Below are 15143 nucleotides of genomic sequence, written 5' to 3'. Positions count from 1 at the left end.
TTATCAAAAACAGAGGATTATGTGACCACAAAGGTGTGGAAACCATTACTTTAGTGAATGAATTGGTGGGAAAGAAACTGGAAACAGTTTTATTTTCATGTACAGTTTGGAGTACAGCTAAATACATCCACATTTATGTGAAAATGACATCAAGAAAAGCTAATATTATAGATCATCAAATATTTGCCAAGCTCTGTCCAAAGCACTTTACATTCAGTCCTCACAACAAAATTATAAGCCAAATATTATTATCTGAGATGAGGAAAATGAGGCTTTATGTGGTTAGATAACTTTCTTAAGGCCACAAAGCTAAAATAAATAAATAAATAAATAAAAAGGTAGACTCCCTAACTCTAAAGAATATGTCCTGAACCTTTATGATACATGACATTTTGCTTTGCTCCTGAATGAGACAAACTCAATAAAGTCGTAAGCTCAGTTTGAAGGTTTTCAGGAGAGTGAAATACACAGGACACCAACAGGAGGGAAATATGAAGGTGGCTGATTAGCTTGCTGAGGTTAATTAATAGGCATAATTTGGAGCGGCTCCAAATGGTGTGGTATTGAAAGTTTTTCCAGCAACATTCCATAACCTGGGTCAGAGAGTAAATGACAGCAGTTAGGAATAGGGATAAGCAAGGCAAGAATGGTAGAATTTCAAGGAGCAAAGGTTATAAGAAATGGTAATTCTAGTGTTGAATAGATTAACTAAATCTGGGTAGGAAGGCAGGCAGAACCAGAAGGGTACAAGGAGAAAACGTAAGAAAGAATTAGAACCAAAAATCACAAAGATGGGAATATCAAAGTTTAAGACCTTAATCATGTAGTTCAAGGTCTATCACAGCCCATGTTGTGGCCATACCAACACGTAGCTATGGAGAACATGGTGACAAGTATATACTGGCATGATCATCGTTAATTAATTAATAACTTGATTAATGCTAGCACCAACAAGTATGGACTGGGGCCAGTGAGCTAACTATATCATCTCATTTAGCTGTGTCTAAATACCATGAGTTAGAGACAATTATCATCTCTATGTAACAGATAATTAAACTAAAGATCAGAAACACAAAGCCACTGAAACACTTTTCAACAAAAAAAGAAAACATTTTTATGAACATAGGGAGTTCCAACAAATAGAAAGAGATAAGGCAGAAGAATTTAGAGACTCTAAAGATAAACCCTGCCTCTTCCTCAATTCTATCCAGAGCCTCCTAGGAGGAAGGGTAAGCAGGCCTCAGTGGGTTCCCAGGTTACATCCCGTTCTCCCTTCCTTCACAGAACATGTAAGCAGGGTTCTACTTGTTCTCTCTCTCCTTGGGCTATTTCTACTCTGAATGAACTTCTCCAATGATGTAAGTAAATAACAGAGAAAATAGAATGTTACGGAGAAAAGGCAAACTAAAATTTGACAGAAATAGGAGAAAAAAAATTTACCAACAAAATATTTTAACAGGAAAAAATCACAAGTATATCACAGAGGTTATACCTAGTAGCAAACTATCTTTGTGAAAAAACAATATTAACTAAAACAAACAAACAAAACACAGCACTGGGAGCCATGGTCAGTGAATTGGACCTAACCTGTTTACCAAGATCTTTCCTTCCTGAAAAATCAGATTTTGCCTGGAGGGACTCCAGCTAGGATCCCTCAAGGTCTGGCTCAAATGTCAGTACTTCCTTCTCAGACCCTCCCAGTCACAAAAACACTCCCTCCCCGCAACTCTCAAAGCATTTGTTGCCTTTCTTGTAACTGAACCTGTAGTACTTTTTACTGTAGTAATTTGTAAACTTGGATTCCCTATTCATTCTTATATTATTACATCATTTAGTGTCAGGCACGGGGAAGGCCAACATGAAGGAGAGAGGCATGGTGATGATTCCCAAAGAGACTAAAGTTCAATGGGGAAGACAAACTTTATGTAAATCAATCACACAGGTAACTATTTAGTCATAAATGCTTTGCCAAGAAGGATAATGCTCTGAGGGGAGAGTTAATGAGTCTGGAGTGGAAAGGATGATCTTCCTGAAGAAGTGACCTGTAAACTGGGTTCTGAAAGATGAGTGGAAGTTGTCAGGGGGCAAACTGTGTCAGACAGAGGCAAGGGGAGACCCAAATGCTGTGAAGCCTGGGGCTCCCTATTAACAAAGAGATCAGTGTAACTTGAGAGAAGGGTGGGGCATCAGGCTGGAGAAGAAGTGACATTTCAAGAAATTCTAGGCCAAAAAATTAAGGATGTGAGATCTTACTCCAAGTATGATGAGAATAATTATAATCACAAAAATAACATAATCAGATTAGCCTTAATCTTTGAGAACAGAGGCTATGGCTTTTGAATTGCTGATTTGTAACTACCATCCCCCGAACAATTTATTACATTGTAGGTCACTGGAGAATATTTCTTGAATGAATAACCCATTCATTCATTATATTGTTTTTCATTAATTAACCCTATCCTCAGATTTTATTTATTCATCTGTGATACTTGACCTCTGTGAAGGCATTATCTTAATTACACTTGCAGCAAGAGAAGATAAAACAGAGAAGAGGTGATGACAAGTTGAAGTACAATGAAAATTCCTCATCATGCAGAGGTGTGCATGGACGGTCATATAGACTAGTGACTAATTCCATTACTGTTTGGCAAAAATTGGGATTTTAAGATGCCATAACAGCTTTCTGACAACACAAAGAAAAAGAGATCTAAGTGGTAGTGTTTCCTTCTGTATTCTGCAACTGAATATTTCTACTAAGACCGACCGTCATTACACAAATGGCTAAACATTGGGTGGTTCCTGTTTGTTTTGTTTTGGGTATGTAAGTAAAACAATCCATTTAACATCTAACTGTATAAAACAAGTTTTACTTTCTGTTTACTCTGAACCTATTCTCAGATAGAATATCTAAATATTAATTGTTAAATTTAAAATCTACTGAGGAGCAAGAAGGTTAAGGGGGCAAGAAGGGCAAGAACTGTAAAACAGGTTGTTAAAAAAAAAAAGCATGGGCAACAGTTTTAATGTATATGTAAAATACCACAGGACACATTTTTAAAACCATTTGGTGGCCCTGTGATTCTCCCAAAAGAAATGAATAATCACTCAAGAGCTCAGGAGAGACAGCTAGGTAGAGCTGATTACTTCCCTTGATATTAACGAGGCTTTTGTCTGACAAGAGCCCCTTTTGGGTTGCAAGTCATGGTGTCCAGAAGCAACTTAATTATGCCTGCCAGTATCTTTATAGAGAAGACAGTACAACCTAAGAGCAGTGCTACCTTCTCAATTCAGTATTTAAGCCTATTTTTCTTTCTGGTGAGTTGCTGTGCCTGGGAAGAGTGGAGAATTGCCATTCCTGGTGCCCTGTTTAATTAAATTCCTCTTTAAAATATCCCGTGCTGCCAGAGAATTGCTACAACTTTGGCAGAGGAAGGGCTAAGTTTCTCAGTATGGCCCTGTGCCAGGGTGAGTCAATCTTGACCCCTTGGAGGATGATTAGCAGAGAGGGGGGAGTTAAACCTTTGTGCCCATTCAGTCCTAGGCTTCTGCTGGAATTGGCAAATACTATAGTTACTATTGTTTAAGCCGTAACTGTCTGCTAGGAACTGGACTGAGACCACCAACTCCTTTCGTGTAAGGCACCTAACAACAATAAGGGTTCTGTCACTCCTGACCTGGCTTAGAGCTCAACCGGTGCCCCAAAGGGGAAAGGCTATTTTACACTTGCAGTCTTCTTCAGATATCCACATCTTTTATTTTCTCTTCGTATTACAGATCCATTAGTACTAATAATAACAAAATTCAAAACAATGCTCTATTCATGGGCCATTTGTGTAACAAAACATCAATGAATATATATTCACAAGAATTTAATATACACATGGAGTAAGTTTAAATTATTTCACCATTTAAATAAAACTGAACAATAGGAAATTTGTAATTATAAATTGCTTTAAAAATTGAAAAAAGAATGGCCAAAATGCCAAACATGATTATATTTTAGATCTTACTGCCCGTGTTCTAAGTGTTTGAAATAATTTTTAGTGCTTCCAAAGTTCCTTGAGATATCACATTTTCTACATGGCAGAAAATAATTCTAACGTACATTTTAGTAAAGTATAACCACAAACAATCCTATTATACTTATGAGTCTTGATAAAATAATTTAACAAAATAAAATAAACTGTATAAAAATTTCACTAAAAAGTTTTAATTATTATTTATCTTTGATTAAAATGCAACCTTTTAAATATATTCCTTTCTACTTTTGGAATTTTGCACATAGCTTTAAATATCTATCAATTCAAACAACAATTTATGTTAAGAAAAAATTAAAAGCAAAAATGAAGGGATCAGGTATTAAGCAAGAGGTTACCAATTTAGTTGTTAACATCCAAGGCTAGAACCAGGTCTCTATATTTATTTAGCAATATTTATTGGTCACTACTGATATACCAGGCACTGTTCTAGGTGTTGGGGAGAAACACACATAGCTTTGAAAAGCCAGACAAAAATCCCTGCCATTATGGCTGTTATACAGACTACTACTACTGTATTATTGCAGCATGTAAAATGTTTTACTCTTATATATTAAATAATTCCTCAGATTTATTACTAAAGACCACAGCTCTAAATAATAGAAACTTTTGGCATCAATCTTAGAGCAACATATGCAGTAGAATACTTGGCACAGTTAAAGAGGTAAAGAAACTAGTGACTTTTTTTTTTTTTAACCCATAAGAGAAAGGATAGATAACAATGTCACTTGCATGTAAAGTTTTGGATAGCTAAGTAATATAGATTTAAATTAAAAATGACAGATGCACTGACTTGAAACATAATGGTTACAGAAGTGGAATTTTACTCCTTTTAGCATTACGGTTAATGAATTGATGGCTCAAGTATTATTTTCAGGTGTGAATACTGTGATAACTGTTGGTCAATGTGATATGTAGTAATCACTGTTTCCCTGGTCAGTTCTATCATAAGCGGAATGGTTGTCCTATGGGAAAAACTTATGCCAGTGATAATTCTAAGTTAGTTTTTTATCAAATCAGTATTTATTGATTTAATGTGTGACCATGTTAAAGTTCCAATATGGAGTATTCCATACGACAGTATGAAAGTATTCACCATAACTATCTAAAAAAAAGGCAAGATTTTCAATTCATTTTGAAATGTTACAACTAACCTCTTTTCTTCTGAAGACTCAATATTCATTGGGTGTTTCAAGGAAGAAAAAAACTACTGTTACACACAAGTGATGCCAAAGGTATAATAAATTAGCCTATCAATTGGTTGTTTCCAAAAAGGCAGTTGTTGAGGAGCATACGTAAGACCTTCATATTATTGCCTGACTGCTTCACTCTTCCCAGAATGTACCTACATTATTTAAATACAGACAAAATATGAGAAAACCACATTCTAAGGAAATATTTGCCCAATATTCTCTCTCTTCTTCAATTTCTGTCCTAATATACAATGCCACTACCAAATAAATAAATAAGCAAGAAAACAGATAAATAAATCCACTTATTTTCTAAATTATGCCAAAAATTAAACTATAGGTGCAGGTAAATTGATATATGAGCAGATCTCCTACTGAAGCACCACTTACAGCACACCCAAAGGGATGGCATGGGTTTTGGCAGGTAGCCCTACCTGTAGGCATATGTGGTATTAGAAAAGTAGACCATAGAGAAATGAAAGGCTACTGTGTGGCCTGTCTCAAGGGGACTAATACAGAACATGCCTGGATACAGAGTTAACGTACTAAACCAAAATTGCTATAGAAGAGTGAAAACTGTGAAAAAGTGTATATTCTTCGATTTCATGTCAGACCCAAGCTCATCAACTTAAAGGCAGGTCCTAAGATGTCAACTGCATTTAGTAGGTCTAGTCTCAGGCTGGAACTTTATTTCCTGTGATGTATCCCTGTGATTTTTTACTTTACATCTGTAGCAATAACTTAACTTGCATTTGTTCCAAAATGAATTTCATGCTCAACTTGTTTTTCTTAATTAAACTTCCTTTACCAACCCTTAATATGTGTATTATTAAAGCTCATTAGTCCCATTCATGTTTGCCTGTCATCTTTTTGGGTACACATTCATATACTGAAGTGCTCTGTTGCTATATACAGGAAGAAAATTAAATAATAATAAATATGGGGAATTGAATGTTTCATGAGTGTCTGGATGAGAAAGTGCCTGTAAGGCCCATAAGGTTTCACACAAAAGAGGCATTACTGCTAAAGCTAACATGCTGACACATCTCTCATCTATAAAGTCTGCAGTAATGGCAGCAGTAAAGCATTTTGCCATTGACTAGAATTTCTCTTACATGCAACGGAAATAGACACAGAAGAGATTATATCGACTGTTATAAAAAGACTTCATATAAAATCCCCCAAAAGTTTAATGTCTAATAATTTCAAATGTCTGGAGTGATTTACTAGTTTCCCTGACTTCAGTTAAGCTTAGAGTTGGCAGTCTTTCTCTTTCAAACATGTTTGCTACCAAATAGGTGGGTTTTCTTTGGCGGGGGGAGATATTGAAGGCAGAAATAATTCATATCCTTTTATAGCAACATAGCAATATTTGACATAGTCAGTGTGATGCCATTAATAACAAAGCATAAATAATCAAACCTGTTACTATTAAGGAATTATTCTTAGGAACAGTTGAGAATGTAGCTATCCCACAAGATTAAGAGGTTAGCTACCTCAAAATGTTTTAAATTACCTTTTAAAAGGCATTTAAAAGGACACCCTAAATTCATCGTGAGTGTTCTATATGTTAATTTTTTAATGTTTCTGTTTTGCAAATTTGAAATATTAAATATTGAAACTTTTTAAGTTTTAAGGGTTTTATATTTTTTGCATTTCTTGATAAAGCAAAAGAGATGGAAGATTTGCACTTTGAGAAGCAATGTGATAAATTTCAACAAATCATTAAAAAAGGATTGCCCTTTTCATTTTGCTTTCAATTAAGAGTGTGTAGCAATTTTCTTTAAAAGAAAATCAGTTAATGTAGAATAATATTTAACTGTATTTAAATGTCTCAAATCATGGAACGAATCTGCAGCAAATGTATTCAGCACCCCCTGAATGTTAGGCCAGCTAGAACACGTGGAAGGCTTTCGAGAGACAGGTGCAGCAAAGCTCCAGTGAATCAACATCAGTTTTTCCATGGTGATAAGCTTGGGGGAATCCAACGCTATTTCTTGTCACATACATTAGGAACTGTGCTTGCAACTTTCAGGGCTAATTGAGAGTTTCTATTTCTTTACCCCAAACTACCACATTTTGTGTTATTCAATAGCAAAACTGGAACAGCTGATCAAGGCTACCATGTTCTTTTTAATAATCATGACCCAAAAAAATGTATTTGGATAAAGTAGAGCAAATGTAATTAATTTTCTAAATGAACTCTTCAGGTTTTTCAATAGTTCTTAGAGTCATCCACTCTAGTAATAGAGAACTTTTATGTAACTGGGTAACTTGCTCTTCATTTACCGGCTACAGCTTTAAAATCTTTTTGTGGTGTATCATTTTGTTTATTTTTATTTCTATCATTATTAACCTTCCAAAGTGGATCTACCATCTACAAAGTTTACCAAAGTTTTATGTAGGAACTGCTTGTAGAAACCATAGAGTGGGCCAAAGTTTCCCCCTTTTCATTTTTACTGCCAAAAGAAAATGGAACGAGGGACTACTAAGTATTGATTATTCTTGACAAACGAAAATGTTCAGCCATTACAAAGGCACTTTAAGCTGACTATTCTGGCTTTAGCACTATGGCACATGCCATGACCACTGGGTCAGTGGTTGTGAAATATGCAAATTAAATTTTAAAATGACTTCCTTTTTCATATTTCATATTCTCCATCTACTTTTATAGTATCAACATTATATTCTCTACTAGTCTAAAAAGAGGAATCCCAGCCCATCTCCCATTCACCTTCATTATTGATTTACTATTATCATTTAATATGTTACTTGCTAGCTGTCTTTTTTAACTTAAACTTTGAAAAAGATGTTAATATTAGTGGACTATGTGGCCAGCATCAGTGGCTAGAATGTACCAAAATGCAGAATATCCATTCTTCTAGTTCTTGCTGCACATAAACCACGTGATTTAGAGCTGCGTTTTTTTTTTTAAAAAAGGCAAACCCAACCTCTCAGATATCTTCTTAAAACTAACAGTTAGGCTTGTAGAAACTATTTCTTACTGTTTTTATCATCTCTAGAAAAACTTAAGCAAAGTCTGCAGAAATAAGTAACTTTTCCACTGTAGAATCCTTGGGAGGCAAGAGTTTCATATTTTACTATTTAATCTTAAAAAAGGAATGGCATTGTTCTTGTTTCAGTGTTTAGATTTACGAAACACATATACACACACAAATCCAGGAAGAAAGTTTGGTGAGGCTCCTCTTTTAATACCTGAATGTCCGATGTATCTGGAATTCCTGAAATAAGTATTGGGATGATGAGTGCTTTAGATGATATTGAAGAGTTGCCTTTCAATGAGTTCACACTTAATGAAGAGGTTTCAATGTTAAAACCATAAAGGTCACGTTTCATAATCTATAAACAGAAACCCCTGAAAAAATATTTGATGCTTTTCTTTAAAATATTAAAATGTAGAAAATACATTATTTTGTAGTTTAACTATTATATATCTCCATTTTATTCTAATACAGCTGAATGCCTGAGGTTTAAAATTTAACAAATTGGTCTTAAATAGGAAAAGCCAACTAAAACTATGATGCTGAGGTATTAGAAGCTTATAAAGGGAGGGGAGTGCATTAACTTATTTAACATATCTATCTACATATTTTAAACGAACCACTTTTTTATATGTAATTGTTCTGAATCTATGTGGACTCCAAAATTGGCTCAGAATAATATGCTTTTCTGATTCCAAAGCAACTTATAGTTTTCTAAGTCAATTAATATTCACTCATTTGAGTGATTAATTTTAATTATATCTGCTGAAATTGATTTTCCTACTGTAAATAAAGACGAGCTTTTGCTGAGAGCAATGAAATAACATTTTTAAAGAAAAAGAAAAAACAAATCCCTGAATTCAGTTGCAAGAAAATGTCTGGAAACGCGCGCACCGCTCAGTTGGAAAGAAAAGCCAGTAACTGGCGAGGGAGCCAGGGTAGGGATCCATCAGAAATGCAGCCGGCTGCCTGGCGCACTTGCCAGCCTGGGCCCTTGGCAGAAAGGCTGCAACGCCTTCCCGGACTCGTCCAACTCGAAGAAAGTTACCTCGGACTGTATTATGCAAAGTCGAGCAAGTGAATTACAAAACAACATGTGTGGCCAGTCACCCACTTCTACTGTCTCTATCCGATGCAGTGACCCTGTAACCCTTTGGTGTTTCTGAGAGGAGGGAGAGGCGGGAAGGGGAAGGAAGAAAGAGCGAGGGAGAAAGAGACAATATGAAACGGCCAATTCCCCCTGCAAAATTCCCCCTGGAAGCCAAGACAGTCACCAAAACTGCGGCCAAGGCAGCAGCGATTTCTACTTGGGTTTCCCCCGCTTCCACATGCAGGTTTTCCAAGGCATCGCTGCCGCCTCTCCTTAAAGTATCACTAGGAGAAAGCACTAGATCCAAGAGGGATCTCCCAACTGAGAGATTTTCAATGCAAACTTGAGAGCTTGGAGGGTTGCTTGGCTTCCCCACCGACGCCACAAAATAAGGTTTTTAAGCTCGATCTAGGTAGCTCCCTAGCGATCCACCGGAGATGCGCGAGGTGGTCTACATCCCCCACTTCTCTTTCCATTTCACAGGCACCGTGTCCGCAGCACCTTCCGCGCGGCGGCACACAGACCCAGGCAGCCCCCTCCCAATAAAAGACCCCACACTTACCCTCAGTAAGATAAATCCACAGAAGGAGCCCCCTCATCTTCCCCCAGACCCCTTCCAATAATTCAAGGAGACAGTTTCTGTAACACTTCGCCGTCAAATTCAAGCTGAATTGCTCTAAGTATTTACCAGTTCCTAGACGCTTATTTTGGAATCTCGAGCACCCGGTTAATTCTTGTTTCAGAATTCAAGATGCTTCCTTTATTTTATTTATTTTTTTCTTCTCTAAGCAGCCACAACCCCAGTTTTGCGCCCCCCCTTCCTTTTTTTTTCTTTTTTTTATTCACCCACGGACACTTCCAAAACGTGTCGATTGATCCTTTTTTCTCTCCAGATGCAACCACGATCCAGAATCCTTGAGACTCAAAGCCACCTCCATGTAAATCCGACCATCAGGCGAAAAATACAAATGATCAAACAACGTTACTTCTTTCAGCTGCAATCAGATAATCCTACTAATCCAATAGATTTATCTCGATTGGAAATTGACCTCAAAAATGAATCCCTGGTGCTGATGTCCAGTAGAGCGATTTCGTAGCCCTGTTCAGATGACCAAAAGAACTGTGGATTCTTTCCTTCTTTCTTTTTAAAGTCTTTTTTGGATTCTGGGTGCACTGCTCGCAAAAAATGCCGAGGACCCTGGTTTTCCCCTAATATAGGTTTCTACTCCAAATCAGTGCAGGATGAAAAATGGTACAAAGATACCCCTAGTGGCTTGACGTGATATTGCAGGGATCTCACTTTTTTTTTTTTTTTTTTTTTTTTAATCCCCTCTCCTCACCGTTTTTTTTCCCCTCCCCTCTCCCCCCTGTAGATAACTGGCTGCTATAGTAGTGAAACAAGAAGAAGGCTGAACAGAGATTAACATGAATAGTATGTGACTACTTGAAAAAATCGTCTGATCTTTCTTCTTTGTTTTACTTTAAAGACTGAATCTTCTGTGCTTCTGTCTCTGCAGTATTCCATCTTTTTTCTACAGAATTTTCCCCAATGGCTTATAGTAGCTAAAAGGCCAATTTGGGGCAGCTAGTGATTTCAAAGCAAATGTATTTGTTTCCTGAATAACTACAGATATCAAAAGAAGCCTCAGTATTCCTGAGATATGCTGTTTTTAGAAAAACCCTTAACATTGTTTCCTTTAAAGGAATATTCGTGTGTGTGTGTGTGTGTGTGTGTGTGTGTGTGTGTGTATATATATGCATTTTGGGCAGGTTTTAGAGAAAAACAACCAATGCAATGAATTTCAGGATTGTTTGGTAAGCAATATTTCATAAACTTTAATGTGCCTACCAATAACCCAGGGATCTTTTAAAAATGAGGATTCTGATTCAGTAGGACCAGGGAAGGGATGAAATTCTGCATTTCTAGCAAGCCCTCTGACTACACTCTGATTTATCAAGGGCCTAGTAAACTCGGGAAGTTGAATTCACTTTCCTGCTGGTGGGTGCAGTAGCTGCAAGGACTCCAAGGTCTTCTTTCCTAACTGACTAAATAATTAAACGTTTTTAGTGTACGAGCTACTAAGGAGTCAAGAGATCTTCCTTCTACCACTGGTTTTGTTATTAATTGGCTATGTGACTTTGAGCAGTCACTTCTGACCCAGGGTTAATTTATCTATTAAAATTAAAGAGTAAACTCAAATAAACTAACAAGTATACTTGCTCCTGGATGGAAGACTCAATTGTAAATTAATCTATAAAACTGAAGTAATTATTATTGAAAGCCCACTGTAGTTTTTCATAGAACTTGAAAAGTTAATTCTAAAGTGTTTATACAAGAGGAAAGGGTCAAAACTTGTCAATACAATTTTGAAGAACAAGGTATGGGGAATTTCTATATTGACTATTAAGGCTTAATATATAATGACAGTAATTGAGGCAATGGAGCTTTGGTTCATAGCTAGAAGTTGGTCCAGGGAAACAAAATAGAGGGCTTAGAAATATATCCCCACATTTATGGAAACTTTATAAATACCAGGTGGCATTAGAGGGCAGTAAGGAAAGATGAATTATTCAGACAATAGATTAGGCATATGAAAAAAATGTATGTACACACAAAAAGTCAAAGCATAGACTGAGAGAATATATTTGCTATGCGATATCTCTAGTTATATAACCAAAGAAGGATTGGTATCCAAGTACATACAGATTTCTTATAAATCGATAAAGACAAAAATATTATAGAAAAGAAATGAGCCAACAAGATGAACAGTCAGTTGACAGAAGAGGATTCTCAATGTCCAATAAACATCTGAAAAAGGTATTCAATTTCCCTAGTTAGTAGAGAAATGCAAGTTAAAATGATGAAATATAATTTCACAACTATGAAATTGGCAAAATTTTATAAGTCCAGCAATATGAAGTATTTATGAGGATGTGGAGAAACCGTGAAGAACAGGTAATAGTACAACTTTCAAGAGAAGTTGAGCGATAAAGACTCTTCCATCCCAAAATCCAGTCTCTCCACTCGTGCATTCTTCTCTAGGTCTCTATGCATGTATAGAAAATACCCATTGCAAAATTACTTGAAAGAGAAAAAATAAAAACATCTTTGGATATATTAGTGAACAAGGAATTTATAGAATATTCACATACTGCAATATTAGATGCAGTAAAAAGAAAAGTGAATGCACTATAGCTACTTGAGTTAGCATGACTGCACCTCAAAAGTGCAATGTGGAGCTGCAACAACAAAAGGAGAGTTGCAGAAAGGTACTTGTGGGATGATATATTTATATATCAAGTTTTAAAACATTATTATATCTAATTATATCTATTGTTTTTGAGCATATGTGTATGTAGCAAAATTATATAAACATGCATGATAATGATAAGCATGAAATTCAGGGCATAGGTTATCTCTGGGATGAACGAAATTGGAAAGACATTGTGGGGAGCCTCAACCCAATGTTCAGCGCTTTCTTTCTCATACTGAATCTTGACCACACAGGTATTTATAATATCACATTGTAAAGTGTTTGTATGTCTGAACCATTTTCTTAAAATGAAATATTTAAATTAGATGATTTCTACGAACGCTTGTAGTTTTAGAAAAATTTCTGTTTAGAATAAGTATATGTAGAAGTGAAAAAAATAATATGAGAGTTCAGAATTTCATAATGTACTGTCTGCATAGAAGTCTATATAGATTTTTTTAAATTTCTAGTTCTTTATACTTCTAAGAACTGGAAATGCATAGATGCTTATTTATTTCTACAAGGGGTATAAAAATTTCCAACTAGCAAGCAAAAATCACCACCTAAATGAGAAAAATATGGTTGAAATAGGGGGAAAAAGTAATGCTTAACTAGCTTTTTTGGGGGGGGGTATTTTCCTTTGATCTTACATATAGCAACTGGGCCTCTGAAATTGTGAAACAGGCAATTAATTGATCATGTTCAGTTCTGACCAGTTAACTGGAAACCACCAAATTCAGAGTAGCCCCAAGCCAAACTACAACACAAAAGAAGATTCTTCCAGAACATTTAAAACACACTTGTGAATTCAAATAAGGAGACTTTGTTGATGTGAAATATGAGAACTGGAAATCTCATTTCAAAGTCATTAGATAGTATTTTTCATAATTAATGCAAAATAGGAGAAGATACCAAATATTCGGGAAGAATTCTTTAGAGCCCAATCTTAGAAGTAAAATGAGCTATATTAGCAGTTAATATTCTCAACTCACAGTGAACTCAGGAAAGATGTCTGGACAAATCGTCAAACAATAGATTGTCAACCATTCAGAACAGTGTTCCTGGGCAATAAGCAAAGAAGCTTTGTTATAAAGAAAGAGTAAGAGAACAATTTAATTTCCTTTGAGAATAGAGCAGACAAGGGGTCTACAAGAAGCAGATACAATATTTCTGAAATTTGGAGAGGTTCACATATTCTTTCAGTAACCACTTATTGAATACCTCTTGCATACTGGGCACGGTACAAAGCATATCACAGAAGACCCGACTTTAAAACAAACAACAACCACAAACCCTGAATTTGCTATTGATTATTGATTTGTTGATTGTAGATGGTTATCAGTTATTCTGAATTAATACTTCACCATGCATACTGAAGAGATATAGACATTAATATAAAAATGAAGGTTCATTTTTAGTGTGTTTAAGTGCAAACTTCTTTGACAGGTTGAAAGAGTCACTGAAGGTGGAAAAGTAAAAGAAGAAGTAGGAGGATGAGAATAAAACATGAATAAAATTCACTTCTTTCCCTGATGGTTTACTTTACAGAGATGATAGAAACTTACTTAATCTTTATATTCCTCATAGTGCAAATGATTAGTGAATGAATGACTCAATAGATCAAAGAGTGAAACTAGTCAGTACATGAAGAAAACAAATTTATTCTCTATGCTGGATGGGCTCACTAGTCTCTCTTCAGAGAATGAAATAGAGGAGGGAAGTAAAAAATTACTATGACTAACAATAATGGGAAATGAAGGGCCAAGAAGGGCAAACTTGAGTGCCAATTGGAATATGGGATTCTAATTTGATTGCATCACTAAAATTTCAGCTGAAAAAACCCACAGTAGGTAGGATTACACATCCTATTTCAATTTCTTTACTCTAAACGAATTTAAAAAATGATTAATACCAAATGGATCATATAAATAAATTGCATGGTTCTATGAAAAACTAGATGAGAAAGTATTTAATTGTTGCTTTTAATACAAAAGTCATGATGAAAAGGAACTGTAATTTTTTTTTGGATAATTGATATAAAAGCACACTTTTATGACCAGGTCAAATCAATCAAGTTCTGCCTGGTAGTAAACATTTTAGGATGTTATGAAAGATTGGTCTATGTCTGGAAAAAAAAATACCTTATAAAATATTGTAAAACATATTTCAAAAGCAAGTCTTCGGAAAAAATACTCCTCTACCACCTTCAGAACTCCCCTGATGCAACCTCATTTTAAGTGCTCAAGTCTTGAATCTAAATGAATGGCAATTGGGGATTATGAAAGGCATAAAAATAAAAAATGTTGCAACATTACAAGGTCTAACTACTGCAAAGGTGGCTGTTTACGAAGAGGTTCTTTCTACAGGAAAGAATCTGCTCACATAAGCCTGCTTAATTAGAAAAGACTACTTAAAACACTTGACTGATACTGAATATTTCAGGTATGTATTGGGAGAACACACCTGCTTGAATGCTAAATTTACCAGATGCATCTTTATATTTCTTGGTTTGAAGACCTGTAATGGAAACCAAAGAAGGAATGATCAAGACTAGATATTTTAGGATGAAA

At 35.6% G+C, this 15143-nt stretch overlaps 1 protein-coding gene across 4 annotated transcripts in view; it reads right to left on the bottom strand.

Moving 5' to 3' along the window:
* Positions 1–15143, bottom strand: part of NLGN1 (neuroligin 1) — an 898609-nt gene that overhangs the window by 722750 nt on the left and 160716 nt on the right. For 2 of the 4 annotated variants that reach the window (XM_032630379.1, XM_032630382.1), the window contains exon 1: positions 9882–10532. The exons of the other annotated variants lie outside the window; for them this stretch is intronic. The gene's annotated coding sequence lies outside the window, so the exon portion shown is untranslated. Of the gene's footprint in view, positions 1–9881; positions 10533–15143 lie in introns of those variants that run through there. 4 annotated transcript variants of the gene reach the window in all.

Source organism: Phocoena sinus, chromosome 4 (genome assembly GCF_008692025.1).
Source record: "Phocoena sinus isolate mPhoSin1 chromosome 4, mPhoSin1.pri, whole genome shotgun sequence".
NCBI lineage: Eukaryota > Metazoa > Chordata > Mammalia > Artiodactyla > Phocoenidae > Phocoena > Phocoena sinus.
Note: the sequence above shows the minus strand (reverse complement) of the source record. Positions and strands in the feature narration are given on the sequence as shown.